Source organism: Ursus maritimus, unplaced genomic scaffold (genome assembly GCF_017311325.1).
Source record: "Ursus maritimus isolate PB19 unplaced genomic scaffold, ASM1731132v1 scaffold_11, whole genome shotgun sequence".
Taxonomy (NCBI): domain Eukaryota; kingdom Metazoa; phylum Chordata; class Mammalia; order Carnivora; family Ursidae; genus Ursus; species Ursus maritimus.
Window position 1 is genome coordinate 46,339,916 of NW_024423453.1, and position 16,144 is coordinate 46,356,059.

Below are 16,144 nucleotides of genomic sequence, written 5' to 3' on the forward strand. Positions count from 1 at the left end.
GAAGCAAATGCTTGGAGATAAAGTTAGAGAAGATCATTGGAACCAGATTATGAACTCTTTGTAAGCCACTCTCAAGAATGGGCTTTGGACCATAGTACATAAATGATTGCAGTAGAAGTTATGCACAGAATGATATAAAGAGATTGATTGTTTAGAAAGTTACTCTTGCAACTTACCAAAAATGGTCTAGAATGTGAGACACTGAAAACAATCCCTAAAGGAAGTGTCCGCTACACTTGAGTCACTAGAGAGATAGAGGCTATGACCAAGTCAAGTTGGCTGCTGTTTTTTACATTGTTTTCATAGGACCTTAATACATTTTTAGTATATTTTCTCCCTGACTTGTACCTATAAAATACACAAAATATGTGTGGAATACTAGGCAAAGTTTTTGTCTACTACCCTAATACAATATGACTGGCTTTTTTTGACATTGCACTCCACAAACATTCAACAATTATCCCTACTTCTAGTTCCCAAAAGAGTCTTTTGATCCACTCTGTGCCTGTATTTACATGTTTCCTATTTTTCTTGTGTTATTTTCTCACTGTTTTCTTTAATCACATAAAGCTTTTGGATCCAATTTGAAAATAAGGCAAAAGACAAAACATAATAGAAAACATTGTTAACAAATGTACATACAATAATGGACAACAGTTGGACAATGTGTTCATTTGAATAAAATGGAAGATACTATCTAGAAGTACAATCTCTACTCCTTAATCAATAAGTAACTTTGCAACACAAAGCTGTTACTAAGAAAGTGTCAGTAAACAAACTTAAGGGATTTTTCTCAGCATTTCACAATACACAGTAACCTCACAATAGTGGAAAAACAGTATAGATATAAATAATGTAAAATATTGTGTTCACAGGGCCAAGGCATAATATCTGTAAGATATAATTTTATTCTTTGTTTTAATATATTCATTTTTAATTAGTAACACTACGCGTGATAAGTTTAAGGCACAAATGTACATTCATTACTTTATTTCTTGGAGTTTCCTTGATGAAGGTCACAGTAAGAATGGGGCAAAATGGTGCTGAAAGTTTAGGGCACATTACTGATCATGCATCAGAGAAGCCCTCAACCCTCAGCACATTTCTAGTCCCCCTAAAAATTGCAGATCCGTGGTCATGCTATTTAGAAAAGTAGCTTTCCCAGGACATCTTCAAAATAAGAGTATATTTTATTATTCCTGCAAGCATTGAACTAAAGGCGATACAGTGAGTTGGCCAGTTAGCTCAGTTGGTTAGATCATGGTGCTAAAAGGGATACACAACTGAAAATGGGATCCTTTTGCAGATATTGTAAACATTATGTAAAAACCATTGCTAAAAGCATCTGTGACTAGAAATGTTATAATCACTAGTCACAGAAAACTAAAGAATAGTTTCCATACATTTATGGAAGAACAAGAGATTCACTTTCAGCTGGACAAATCCTTCCACTGGATAAATTACTTTCTGTTGTAAATTAAATGCGTATTTGTAAACTATATTAACTCTTAAAAATAATACAGTCTGAAAATCACGTGCATTCTGAAGTTGGACTATCGGTATGCTACTTAGGGCTCACAGTGGTAAGCTGAAGGAATGCCAGGCATATATAATGCACAAAGTTTACTTTATGGTTTTCCTAAAAAGATAAGTTCCGTGTCAATTTGTCAGTTTAGGAAAACCTAGTTTTTGGATTTTTGTTCACTTGATTAATGCAGATGTATATTCTAGATTCGAAATCTAAAATCCAACCTCTCTTTAGGATTTTTACCATCATTTGGTGACAGACTACAGCTGTGGTAAATACAGTATTATTCCACCACTAGCTATACTGAAGAGCTAGTCAAATTTCAAATATTTCTTTTTGCATCTCTTTCTTTCCTTAATTTTCTATTCCTTTCATCCTTTCTCCCCTTGCCACAAAAAGAAAAAAAAAAAAAGAAAGAAAGAAAAAGTGTCCTTTGTCTAGTTGTTCCATAGGCAAAAACTTTGTCCCTAGAGTGGCTGAGTCTGGTAAAGGGGCTAATGTCTTTTGTAGAAACAAAGATTTGGTAGCTACACTAGGATCAGGCCCAGGAAGTGTCTGGGGAATTTATAGAAATTGGGTCCTAACTAGCTGAAGCCAGAGTCTGGAAGAAGAGCCATAGAGATCTTCACAGCACCACAATTTTAAAATACTATTCCAAATGTTTCAAATACATGGACAATTATTCATTCTTCCTTTCCTCTGACTAATATTTTTTTGAGTTCCTACAATATGCCTAGCATCAATACAGGCATCAGAAATCAAAGGTAGACAAAACAAGAAAGATGCCTTGCCTATGGGAATTTACATTCTGGGGGTGATATTCAAATTACAAGAAGAGGGCACCTGGGTGGCTCAGTGAGTTAAGAGTCCGCCTTTGGCTCAGGGGCTCCCTGCTTAGTGGGGAATCTGCTTCTCCTTCTGCCCCCCAGCCCCCGTGCATGCTCTCTCTTTCTCTTGCACCAAAAGCATGCAAAAATAAATTAATAAATCTTAAAAGAAAAAGATAAACCAATAAATAAAATATCCCTGATAGAAGTAAATGTTGTGAAGAAGGAGGAGGAAAAAAAAAAAAAAAACACCGACAGTGTAACTAACAAGGAATGTAGAGAGACTTGAGATAGAGTGATCCCAGTTAGGCAGGGATATTTATCTGAAACCTGAGTAATGAGCAATAGTCAGCCATGACCCGCGGGAAGAACAATCCAGGTATCCAGATGGATAGATCAGCTAACTCAAAGACTCTAAAGTAGGAACAAACAGACCATCCAGATATGGCTGAAATTAAGTGAAGAGGAAAAGTGGAAAGAAACCAAATCAGTGAATAAGAGTGTCTCACTCATGTAAGGTAGGGGAGGGGTGAGGGGGAGGGTAGAGAGTTTGGATTCTTATCCTAAGAATAATGGGGTGACATTATAAGCTTTGAAAGAGGATATTTTTGTGATCTGATTTCTTTTTGAAAGATCCCTCTGGCTAATGTACGGGGAACAGGTTAAAAGAGAAGCAGGAAGTCCAAGTGAGAGAGTACTGCAGCTAAGAACAGACAGTGGCGGACCCTATGAGAGAAGGAAGAAGCGAGAAGAGGAGACATGGGCACATTCAGGATAGCTGTGAAGAGAAAGTCACCAGCCCTTGCTAAAGGATCACAGGTGGGAGGTGAGGGACAAAGAGAATCCTTTATCCCTAAAAGGGGAGAGAAGGCAAAAGGAATTGTGAGGCTCAGAGAGAACCTAAGGGAATTTTCTTATAAAGGAGAGAAGAATATGTAGGAAAATGGCTATGTAAAGTACAGATTCTCTGCTTAATAATTCCGTTCTGGAGGAATGATGCTTGCCTTCACCTGCCACAGGTGAGCGTCCAACCCTTTTATTGGTCTAATGAGCTGGGTACACATGGGCAGGACAGCCCGCAGCCACACAGAGGGAGCCCAGCTGGCAACAGCCATGCTAGAGCATGACCAAAGGAGAGAAGATGAATCCTTCCTCACTGTTTAACCTGGTGACCTGAATTAGGAATCCTCTCCCAGTACAGGCTTCAGCCTAATTTGAGACAGCAGTGTGGACAGAAATAGGCAGTCGGCAATCAACAACACGAATGAGGACCTACAGAGAGCCACGTTCATTAGAAATCAATCATGAAAGTTTTGAGGGTGGGGGTGCCCTACAAAAGATTAGGAAGAGTATGAATTAATTCCTGATTGACATCAATAAGAAAAAAAAGGTATAAGCAATATCTACTTGGTATCAGAGAGAGTCTTTTTTTTTTTTTAAGATTTTATTTATTTGACACAGAGACAGCCAGTGAGAGAAACAGCCAGTAAGAGAGAGACAAGCAGGGGGAGTGGGAGAGGAAGAAGCAGGCTCCCAGCAGAGGAGCCTGATGCGGGGCTTGATCCCAGAACACCGGGATCACGCCCTGAGCCGAAGGCAGACGTTTAACAACTGAGCCACCCAGGCGCCCCTCAGAGAGAGTCTTAGCATCAAAGTGGGCTACATGTGACTTTTAGCAGCTCAGCTAATATTCTGCCCATGATGCTTACAATTTCATGGATCCATGATTGGATAGGATGGAATGGATATACTCTCAGCACAGCTGTTAGTTACAATAGAAATAATCTAGAAATTAAAAGCAATGAACTTAGAAAGAAGGGAAATTCACACATAGTACACATGACTTCTGTGAAAGGCAGTGAAGGACACTTTCACATCCATTAGTTTCATCTAATCACACCAAAAAACACAGAAGGGAAATTTTACTAATCCCCATGTTCTAGAAGAGGAAACTGAGAAGTTATGAAACCTGCACAAAATCCCCAATGGCACAACTGGGAACTTCCAAGAATAACTCCCCCCCCACCCTGACCTGGCGGCAGCCACACATAGCCTACACTGTGAACATGCAGGACCCATGTGGGGAGCAAGTGTTGAGGACTGCCGTTGACTGAGGTTGTGGCAATTCTAAGGAAAGGCACAAACAGGAAAATATTCAGATTTAAATAAGCCTCTCTGATTTTGCTGAATAATAAGTAGCAATATGGAAAAGCATTAAAATTAAGTCCATGACAGACGTTATTAACAAAATAATAGCCACCATGGGAATTCTAAAAAGGAAGTGGTCACCTAACCTGTAGCCTGCAGACATGCAGTCAGTCAATAGTCAGTGGTGCCTGGAACAGCCCTGTAATGATATTCAGAGTCTTGCTTATTGTATTTCTCCCTCAGAGGTAATATCCCCTCTGCATACCTTGAGACATCTATGTCACATCCAATTAAGCCTCGTCCAACTCTCATGGTCTATAAATATGCCTTTGAAATTGTCCTTTGGGTTAAAGATGGGAGAAGAAACTACAGACTCTAAGTCATAAACACACAGATGCCATGGAATGACATATCTTTAGATAATATGACTGGCATTTAAAGTTGTTTGTGTCTTACACCCATAACTCCCAGAAACTTAAAGCATACCTACATTACACACACACACACACACACACACACACACACACACACACGGTGTCCAGGTAATGTCATATATTTTCAAAAATTGTGTGGGTATGTGCCCAAATACCAGGCAGAGAGGAGGTTAGATATAATAATAAACATTTTAAAACCTGGGAACTTGACAAAGCTTTTCAGCTACAGTAAGTTACACCTACCAAACTTTTTTAAATTTTATTTTGAAAAATTTTAAACCTACAAAAAGATTACAAAAGCAGTAAACGAACACCCCTATACCTTTCACCTGGATTCACCCGTTGTTAACATTGTCCCGCACTTGCTTTCTAAATCTCTCACCAAAACGCAAACTTACACATATTTTTCTTGCTGAACGATTTGAGAGTAAGTTGCAGACATCATGATTCTTCCCTCCTAAGAATTAGTTTTCTTAAGCACCATACAATGATTAAATTCAGAAAAATCTTACACTGATAAAATCAAACTAACATAAAATCCATATTCATATTTCATCGATTATCCTAATTACGACCTTTATAGAAAAAAAATTATTTTTTTTTCTAATCCAGGCTCCAATCCAGGATCACACCTTGCATTCAGCAGCCACAGCTCTGTAGTCTCCTTTAATCTGAAGACAATGACGTGAGTTTTGAAGAATGTTGTTCTGTAGAACATTCTTTAGTTTCGGTTTGTCTGATTCAAGGGTACACTTTTATATATATCTAAAATAATAGCTTTTTTCCCAACGCAAGACTGTTACAGAAGCTGTCATAGAACTATACCAGAGGAAATCTACATGCTAGGTTTGGGGGCTCATCTCCCATTACATTATTTTGTCTTTAAAATAGGGCTCCCTGTTTCCATATCTCACTTGTTCTTTTCATTGTTCTCCACGAACTTTCAAACAAAAACATCACACCTAATCTGTCCTAACTTTCAAAGTCATTTCTTTTTTTTTTTTTTTTAAGATTTTATTTACTTATGCGAGAGAGAGAGCATGAGCAGGGTATAAGGAGAAGCAGGCTCCCCACTGAGCAGGGAGCCCAAGGCAGGGCTCTATCCCAGGAACCCCGGATGTTGATCCCAGGACCCCTGGGATCATGACCTGAGCCGAAGGCAGATGCTTAACTGACTGAGCCACCCGGGCTCAAAGTCATTCCTGAAGCCTTAACCTAAGCCCATACTTTGCCTTCACCATTTGGCAAGGATTTTCATTTTCCTAGGTTCCTTTACGTAGATACACCTATAGTTCTCATACTCCCCTCCAGGGTAGGGTTTTGTATCACTATTTTCATCATTTCCCTCTGCATCAGAAATGCATTCCAGGTGCCACAAAGAGAAAGACCAAGCAACAGTGGCTTAAACAAATAAGAGTTTCTTTTTCTCACATGAACACCATCCAGAAGTAAGTGCCTGCTGACACTGGATCAGCTGTTCGGCCATACCATTAAGATCCTAGGCTCTTTCTTTTACTCTACCAGCTTTTGTGCATTGGTTATGGTGTTAAATCCTAATTTCCCAAAGCATGCCAAGATGGCTACTGATGCACCAGACATTAAGTCCATGCTCAAAGCAGGAAGAAGGGAAAGACTGACATGAAACTCCATCTTTCCCCTTTAATCAGGAAAGCAATAGCTTTTCCAGAAATTCCGCAAGAAGACTTCTACTTCTTAGATCTCATTAGTAGGAATTTGGTCACATCGCCTGCCTCACAGCCAAGGCAGCAGAAAACACAGGGACTGGGAGTACCATTAATGTTGAGGCCTGTCATCTCATTTTCTGGTACTGAACACATTGTCACCACAAAAAAGGGGGGGGGGGATTCCATTATGAAAGGGAAGGGGGCAATAGGTTATGAGTAGGGCAACTAGAAATTCCTCTATCCTCTCCCAATCACTCTTTAACTGGATCTATTCTCTACTTCTCAATTTTATTCTGTATTTCTTCTCAATTTTTCTTCATTTATCTTCTCTTCCTAGTACTTCCCCTTGAAAAACGAACTTTCAAACATTTTTGTTAACATTTTATCTTCCACCCAGAATCAAATAATATTAAACAACAGTCGGTACTGTCTCCTCTCTCGACATGTGAGGAAATCCGAAATCCAGCAAGAGGAAATGACTTGCCCACATCTGCCCATCAGTTTAGAGGCATACCCAAGAATAAAACATAACTCTGCTAAACATCAGTATTGATACTAAATATCAGAATAAATGGTGCATATTTGTCCACTTTATTCTGTTTGGTTCCTCTTGCCTATAACTTGGCCATTTAAATATAAAGTTCTCCACAAAGATTCCTCAATTCATTTGTTTATTTCTAGAAACTTCTCTAAGAAGAAAGATCATGAGAATGGTATTTCCCCCTTTTTAAATTTTTTATTTACTCTCTAAATATGAAGGAAGGAGAGACCAGGGTAAGAAATCTTTGTCTTCACTGGCAATCATTGCACCATATGAACCATGAGTCTGAATTTATAAAGTTGCCATCTCCAACACATCTGCCAAGAAACAATAGGAAAATGTCTGTTTAGATGCTTTATGTCCGTCTTTGACTTTGTGAGGAAATATCTTAGAACATCCAGGGTTACACAAACATAAAATACCCTCATGAAGTAGTATCTCTTCCTTGCACTGGAAAGATTTCAAAAAAGAGACAGATCACCCAGAGTAGAAGTCAAAGAAGAAGTCAGTCAGAAAGTATAATTGACCTTGATCATGAAGGGTAAGATTTAGAAAAAGAAGATATGCAGGGACCCTATCATAAGCCAAAAAAGGAAGGGGCTGAAATATGAATGACTTTTCAGGGGCTCACAAGCAGGTCAATATGGGGGAATAAGTTGAGGCACCATGTTAAGAACACACGCTCTGAAGGGAGTCAGACCTGAGTCTGAATCAATCCTGCCACTTACCAGTTCTGTGCTCCCACACAACTTACTCCTCTGTCTTACCTTCTAAACTGTAAGGTCATGATAATATTAATAATTATTTCATGGGATTATCATGAGGATAAAATGAAGCAAGGCATGTGCAATGCTTAGCCTAGGCCTCACATAATCTAAGTGCTCAAAAACATGAGAGGAAGAACTGCCGATTGGAGAGAAAGTTCAAGTAATGGATTCTTAGGTTTAAAAAATTAGGTTATGGTGAGTTGGGACCACTTTCACTATAAGGCTAAAAGTGTAATCAAAAGAAAACCACTAAAAATGTATTACCTGGACATAATATAATACGGACTGGAAATAGTTGAGACAGTAGGAATGGGAATAAGGTGCTAAATGGAAGAGCTATTAGGAAATTCAACTGCCCTTGATTTAGGATCTCTATTTCTTGGCTGCACCACTAGAGTAATCGATAAAACCGAGTGCTGTCATACCAGTGAGTAGGAATAAAATGTGATGGTTGGATAGTCGAGAAAACTGTTTTGTCATGATTTGAGAAATAAGCTAGAAACGCATAGAGAATTCAGAAACTTTGGCTACTCTTTGTGTTGGAAAATATCTGCATCCATTCAATAAATTCTTACAGAACACTTATTACGACAGAATACTAAGCCCTCAGAAATGTTTATAATAACATCTCACCCAAGATCACTTATCCTGGAACCTCAAAAATCTCGATTCTTAAAAACCATTAAAAAACAAAAGAAGAGGAAAGAAATCTTGCCCTTTTCAGGCCCTCGCTCATAGCGTATTTGCTCATTCTTTACACAGAAGTTTCCCATGTCTGAGTATCTGTATTTGTAGCTACAGGCAGTTCACGTACAAAATTAGAAATGGTAACTAGAGGACTAAGACTACAGAGGCAAACATTAACGATGGGTGAAGACACAGCTGGCGAAGAATTGCGGAGAAAAACTCTACAAAAGACCGGAGTCTGTGCTCACATTTATAGGACACAAATCCCCTCAAAAGGCCCAAAGGTATCATTGTGCTGTTCAACACGGTAACCCAAAGTCACAAAGGGAGATTAAGGTAGTATTTGATAGCTCTCCGAAACTTTGGAGGTAAAGCTAAACAGAAAAATTATATCACAGACAGCAGTACAGAACATGATTGACAAGTTTTGCTAAAAGGGGGAGACAAGAAACGGGAATGGAACTGGCATGGGAAATGGGGTCATGAAATTTTTTTTTCTTTTGTTTTTAAGAAGGGAGACATAACAGCACGTTTTCAGGCTGTTTAGAATGAGCTGGGAAAGTGGTAAAAACTGGTAATGTCTAGCGAGCAGGAGGAACCACTGGACTGTGCCCTGAGTAGAGGAGAGGAGGTGGTCCCTGCAGCTCCGGGGGACGCCGACTCTAGGCAAGAGCGAAGAGGGCTCGTCCGCAGCAAGCACGAGGAGGCGGAGCATGTGAGGGGGGTCTGTGGGGAGAGGCCGTGGGGGGAAGAGTGGGGCTCCTCCGAGCAGCCTTAAGAGCACCCCAATATTCAGGTCCTGTTATGAAATGGATCATGTGCTTTTTCTTGCCAAATTTAGCCCCACGAGTGCAGGTCCAAGAGAAACAGAGTTGGGTAGAACTCAAGTTTCGACTTTGCCATTAAAAGTGAATGTAGAAGGGATACATTTTGAATGCTGCCAATCAACAGCCGCCAGATTCGTGAATCTCAACTACTCTGTTTCGAGAGCTACTACTTCCTCCTTCAATGAAGATTTTCCAAATGCTTCCCAGGAATAGCCGGTCACTGAGCATGCAGAATAAACCAAGCAGCTCTTCCCCGGCAATGCCAGACGAGCTAATCCTACACGCTTTGCTTACGGAGTTAGCTTCTTCCAGAAAGGATCTGCATGATAGCAGCTTGGTAGCCTTTGAGGAGATTAAGGTTGGAATTCATCTCAGTGATTCTGTAATTCTGGAAAGAACCTATTTAAAATATATTTTGAACTCCACAATGCTTGATTTTTTAAAATACACACACACACACACAATAGAATATGCCATTTTTTAAATGTGGCTCTGACGACTCAATTTAGACACAAGTAACACAGAAATAGTAAAACTCCTTTTAGGAGCATAGGGGCAGAATCATGGAACTTCATTTCTCAGTAAATAAAATTAACCGGAATGCCCACTCCTGCATACAGCAAAAACTTAGTGTACCTCCAGGTAACCCAATCACTCCTGTTTTCTTCCTACTTTTTTCCCTTCAATATCTTTTGGGTTAATATTTTGCCAACTCCAAGCTCTCCATCTCCCGATGTCTCTTCTCCGTAACAGAAGTGATCTATACTGGGCCATCTTTTTTGTGTCATCTAGACTCCGGTGGGAGGGGCATCTGCTTTTGGTCCTTTTGACCACGGCTGGATTTTTCACACAGGAAACCAAACCACGCATGCTAAGTTCCTGGTTTTCTATCCCTGTCATACCTGTTGTGGAGGCTTCGGCTCCCCCGCACTGTCCTGCAGTCTGCCTCACACGGGTCAGTCTGCATCTTCCTCTTCCCTCTCATGAGAGCTCTCTGAGTCAGCTAGCTCATTCCTGACTATTTCTGTTCCCTCTGGGGAGTGCTGTAAATTTCAGGACCCCCTTCCATTCCAGTCCAGGGTTTCATAAAATGAGAGAGTGCAAAAAGGAGCGCTCGGGTCTCTATCCTTAAACACATCTCCATTTTATTCGACAGCGGCTAAACCAGGTGGTATGCGGTGAAGAAGGTCCATTGAAGTTCGTGATCTCTTTACCTATCCAGGGTACAATTTCTTACTACTTTCCCTCCAGATTATTTGGTCCCAGCCCAGGGGAATGGAGATTCCGTCTAATCCATTTCTTCCTGTCTTCTGATGAATCCTTATATCTTTGGGAGGCAGGAAAATTGCCTCATCATATGCTAAATCAGTCAAGTTTCTACCAGAGAAAAAGAAACAATAGGATATATATTTTTTATTTTTATCTCTCTCTCTCTCTCTCTCTCTATATATATATATATGCACACATACATACATATGGTGATTTTTATGCTCATATTATTTGCATATATGTTCATATATATGTATGTGTTTATGCATATACATGTATAGATTGATAGATATAGATATATAGCGATTTATCTCAATGAATCAGCTTACTCAGTTGTGGGGTCTGTCTGGTCAAGTCTGAAATTCATTGGGCTAGAAATTCTTGGGAAGGAGCTGATGCTATGGTCCACAGGTAGAATTTCTTCTTTCTCAGAGAAACCTCAATTTCTGCTCTTAAGGTCTTCAACTGATTGGATGAAGCCCACCCACATTATCAAGGATAATTTCCTTTTACTTAAAGTGACTGTGAATGTTAATCACATTTACAAAATGCCTTCACAGTAATGCCTAGATTAGTATTGGAATGAAAAACTGGGTACTACAGCCTAGCCAAGTTAATACATAAAACTAACCATCACATATGCATTCTCACTCTGTGGTTTATGTATAAATTTTATGTTCTAAGTTCTCCACACAAATCAGCCTTTGGAGCTTAAAGGAAAAGAGATGTTCTGTCCTCAAAATTCTGGCTCTTGCAGGGGTGCCTGGGTGGCTCAGTCAGTTAAGCATCCCAGTCTTGGTTTTCACTAGGTCACAATCTCAGGGCTGTGGAATCAAGCCCCAAGACCAGCTCGGCCCTCAGCACTGAGTCTGCTTGAGATTCTTTCTCTCCCTTTTCCTCTGCCCCTCTTGCCATGATCTCTCTCACTCTCTCCCAAATAAACAAATGAATAAATGTTTTAAAAAAAATTTTTGGCTCTTGCAATGGAAATCCAGGCTTTTGATAATAATGCTTCATCTAAAAGTTTATAAGTTAATTCCAGTAGTAATGTATTTCTTGGTTCTCAGCTATACTTGTCTACCTCGTGAAATAATGAATATCACTGAAATAAGTGAAGACCCCGTGCAAAAAAAATTTCAGGAAAGAAAAAAAAACCTCAACCATTGTTTTCAAGCTTTATCCCACCAAGTTCTAAGACCCCACAAATAACCCAAGATTTTTTTCTTTCTCCAAATTTTTTTTTTAATTCTAGTTAGTTAACATATAGTACAATATTAGTTTCAGGTACAGAATTCAGAAATTCATCACTTACACACAATGCCCGCTGCTCATCACAACAATCCCTCCATGGGGCGCTTGGACGGCGCAGTCGTTAAGCGTCTGCCTTTGACTCAGGTCATGATCCCAGGGTCCTGGGATCAAGCCCCGCATGGGGCTCCCTGCTCAACGGGAAGTCTGCTTCTCCCTCCCTCACTTGTGTTCCCTCTCTCACCATCTCTCTCTCTCTGTCAAATAAATAAAATCTTAAAAAAAGAAAATCACAGCAATCCCTGTTTAATCCCCATCACCTGTTTAGCCCATCTTCCCTCAAACTCCCCCATCTCTCCTTGGTAACATCAGTTTGTTCTCTAGAGTTAAGAGTCTGTTTCTTGGTTTGCCTCTCTTTTTTCCCTCTATGCACATTTGTTCTGTTTCTCAAATTCTACATGAATAAAATCATATGGTATTTGTCTTTCTCTGACCGACTTATTTTGCTTAGCATAATAATACTCCCTAGCTCCACCCATGTTGTTGTAAATGGCAAGATTTCACTCTTCTTGATGGCTGAGTAATATTCCATTTTATATATGAACCACCTCTTCTGTATCCATTCATCAGTTGATGGACATTTAGGCTATTTGCGTAATTTGGCTATTGTTGGTAATGCTGCTATAAACATTGGGGTGCATGTATCTCTTTGAATCAGTATTTTTGTATTCTTCGGGTAAATACCTAGTGGTGCAATTGTTGATCATAGGTTACTTCTATTTTTAACTTTTTGAAAAAACTTCATATTGTTTTCCACAGTGGCTGCACTAGTTTGCATTCCCACCAGCAGCGCAAGAAGGTTCCCCTTTCTCTGAATTCTCACCAAAACCCGTCATTTCCTGTGTTGTTAATTTTAGCTGCTCTAACAGGTGTGAGGTGATAGCTCATTGTAGTTTTGAGTTCTATTTCCCTGATGATTAGTGATATTCAGCATCTTTTCATGTGTCTGTTGGCCATCTGAATGTCTTCTTTGGAAAAATTTCTATTCATGTCTTCTGCCTTTTTTTAATTGGATTATTTGTTTTGGGGGTGTTGAGTTTGAAAAGTTCTTTATATATATTTTGGCTACTAACCCTTTATCAGATATGTCATTTGCAAATATCTTCTCCCATTCCATAGGTTGCATTTTAGTTTTGTTGATTTTCTTCCTTTGCTGTGCAGAAGTTTTTACCTTGATAAAGTCTCAATAGTTCATTTTTGCTTTTGTTTTTCTTGCCTCATGAGACATGTCTATTAAGAAGTTGCTATGTAAGCCAGGATTTTTAAAAATCAGATCAAATTAATGGAAAAAAATGAAACATGTGAATGTAATAAAAATGTAATGTATTTTGCTTCATTTTTCTAGGTTCTTTATCTTGGTTTTTATGGGAAGTTATTTTTAATGGCATGTTCTTACGTTCTCCTAGACTAATGACATAGGTAGGGTATGAGTGAAATAGGGCATGAACTATTAATCTGGTGAGAATAGTAGATAATGCTAATGAAAATTCAGTCCATCTCCAGTTAATTCAATTCACCACATATCATTCATTCTCATTCATTCACTCACTCATTCATTCATTTCTAAGTATTTATTGACATCTTATACTACTTAAGCACAGGGAATATGACTATGATTTGAGACACAGTCTCTCTGTCCCCAGAATGCTGACAGAAGAGACATATGTGGACAACAATTACAATATAGTGCAACAGGGGGCTGTTGAAACGGGATATGTACAGGCTGCTAAGAAAACAGAGAAGAGGTATACAATCCAGCCTAGAGAAGAAATAGAAGCTTTCAGAGGAAGGTGATACATGAATCCTAAAGAAAGTATAGGATATTGGCAGGTAAATAAGGAAATCACACTGCCTATTTACTGACATTTTGTTGGCAGGAAACAGCAATGTGCGTGCCACATTTGGGGACTGCAAACAGTCTGTCCTCAGGTCAGTTCTGTGGGAGGCCTTAAGTCAGACTGGAATCAGGACAGGTAACAATGAAGTCATAATTCTTTGTTGCTGTTGTTGGAAGAATGGTTTGTTTGTTTTAGTTAGGAGAGCGGGATTTTATTTTTTATTCAAGTATAATTAACACACAGTGTTATATTACTTTCCTGTGTACAATATCATGATTCAACAATTCTATATATTACTCAGTGTTCATCATAACAAGTGCATCTGTTTCTTTTTTTTTTTTTTTTTTTTGAGAGAGAGAGAGAGAGAGCAAACATACGTGGGAGACAGGGGGAGAAGAGGCAGAGGAAGAGGGAGACAGAGAATCCCAAGCAGGCTCCACGCCCAGCAGAGAGCCTTAGCAGGGCTCAGTCTCATGACCCTGAGATCATGACCTGAGCTGAAATCAAGAATCACATGCTTAACTGACTGAGCCACCCAGGCACCCCACAGTAAGTGTGTTTTTAATCTCCTCCACTTAGAGGAAGGTGTAATTCTTGGAAACCAGGTTTAATTTATCTGAAGCAATGTAAGTTATGAGAAAAATCATAATAAAATATTTAAAATGAGAAAATGGGCTGAGGCAATATCATTAAGAGCTATTGAGTAACTGGATCTTGTCAGGACAAATGAATTTTTTTGGAGGGGGGGCTATTTTTTCAACTTTATTGAGGTATAGACAATTTAATTTTTTTTCAAGATTTTTTTTGTTAATACAGAGCACACACATCTCAAACTCTCAAATTTGAAGTCCAAAATGTCCTTTTAAATAATGCCTTCTTTTACACAACAGTTTTGTTATTCATAGATTCATGGAACTAGTTCAAGAGGCCTGAAAATGTTTTGTGGTTGATTCTTTTACTTTTGGCAGAATATACTTAAATTATCTATCTAATTTTTCAGACCTCCAAAGACTGTCTTAGTAACCCATCCATTGTTTAATAATCCTTGTAGTTAAGAAATTATTCCTTCTAACTACCAGGAACGTCCTCCCTGGCATTAGTGGACAAAACAAGGTACAGCCTCTTGCCCAATTGTCAAAACAACAGCAATCCAGAGACACAGCAGCTGTCCTGGTCCCTCTGTTTGGTAATGTCCATCTACTTCTAAAATCTCTTAAAATCAATTGGAAAGTCTCCACTAGAAGATGGATCGCCACTGAGTGTTAATTAAGTAATTGATTGCCTGTTCTGCAAGTGAGCTCATGCGTTGGTCGTCTACAGGCACGGAGTGCTTTCCCATTGATTCCTCAACAATGGCAAGTCCGGGGTTTCTCAGCCTGGGCTCTACTGACATTAGGACAGATAAATCTTTGTTCAGGGAAGATTCCTGTGCATTGTGAGCTCTTTACCAGCATCCCTGGACTCTACGTATTAGATGCCAACAGCAGCACCCACCCCCCCGGCCAAGTTTTGACAATAAAAAATGTCTCCAGACTTTGCCATTTGATCCCTGGGGTACAAGGAACAAATCATTTCTGATTGAGAACCACTGACCTACCTTGTTTCAAAAGGTCTGAAGAGAGCGAACTACTGTTACAAACGAGATTTTTAATCTATAGCTAAGAAACCAAATTTTCACACATTTGAACTACCTGCAAATAACTTCAGATTATTTTTTATTATTAAAGGAATACTCACTTTTTAAAAGCAAATCCAAATTTTCTTAACGATATAAACCACAGAGTAAAGTCTCCCCTTTGCTCTCCAATTATTGGTCCCATTTCCCATAGATGACCACTGTTGATGGTTTGTTGTGAATACATCACCATTTTATAAACACAAGTATTATATAGCCTTTATTTTCATAAATAAGATCAAACTATACAGACTAGTGTTCAGCCTACATATGTGAATACATAGCTCTGAAATTGCCCCATGTATTTAACAACCCTCTGCTACGACTGATACTTTTGTTTTGTATTTAAATATCTTAAATAGTTATTGGCAGTCATCATTTAAGATAGAAATTGTCTTTTAAAATAAAGGACCGGGGGCACCTGGGTGGCTCAGTCGGTTAAGCGTCTGCCTTTAGCTCAGGTCATGATCTCGGGGTTCTGGGATTGAGCCCTGTGTGGAGCGCTCTGCTCAGCGGGGAGTCTGCTTCTCCCTCTCTCTCTCCCTCTGTGGTCTCTCTCTCTCTCTCTCTCTCAAATAAATAAAATCTTTAAGAAAATAAAATAAAATGT

General features: G+C 39.2%; 1 protein-coding gene across 7 annotated transcripts in view; it reads left to right on the top strand.

Moving 5' to 3' along the window:
• RXFP1 (relaxin family peptide receptor 1) overlaps positions 1–16,144 on the top strand; it is a 98,853-nt gene that overhangs the window by 13,311 nt on the left and 69,398 nt on the right. For 2 of the 7 annotated variants that reach the window (XM_040626401.1, XM_040626402.1), the window contains exon 2: positions 5,550–5,622. The exons of the other annotated variants lie outside the window; for them this stretch is intronic. The gene's annotated coding sequence lies outside the window, so the exon portion shown is untranslated. The remainder of the gene's footprint in view (positions 1–5,549; positions 5,623–16,144) is intronic. 7 annotated transcript variants of the gene reach the window in all.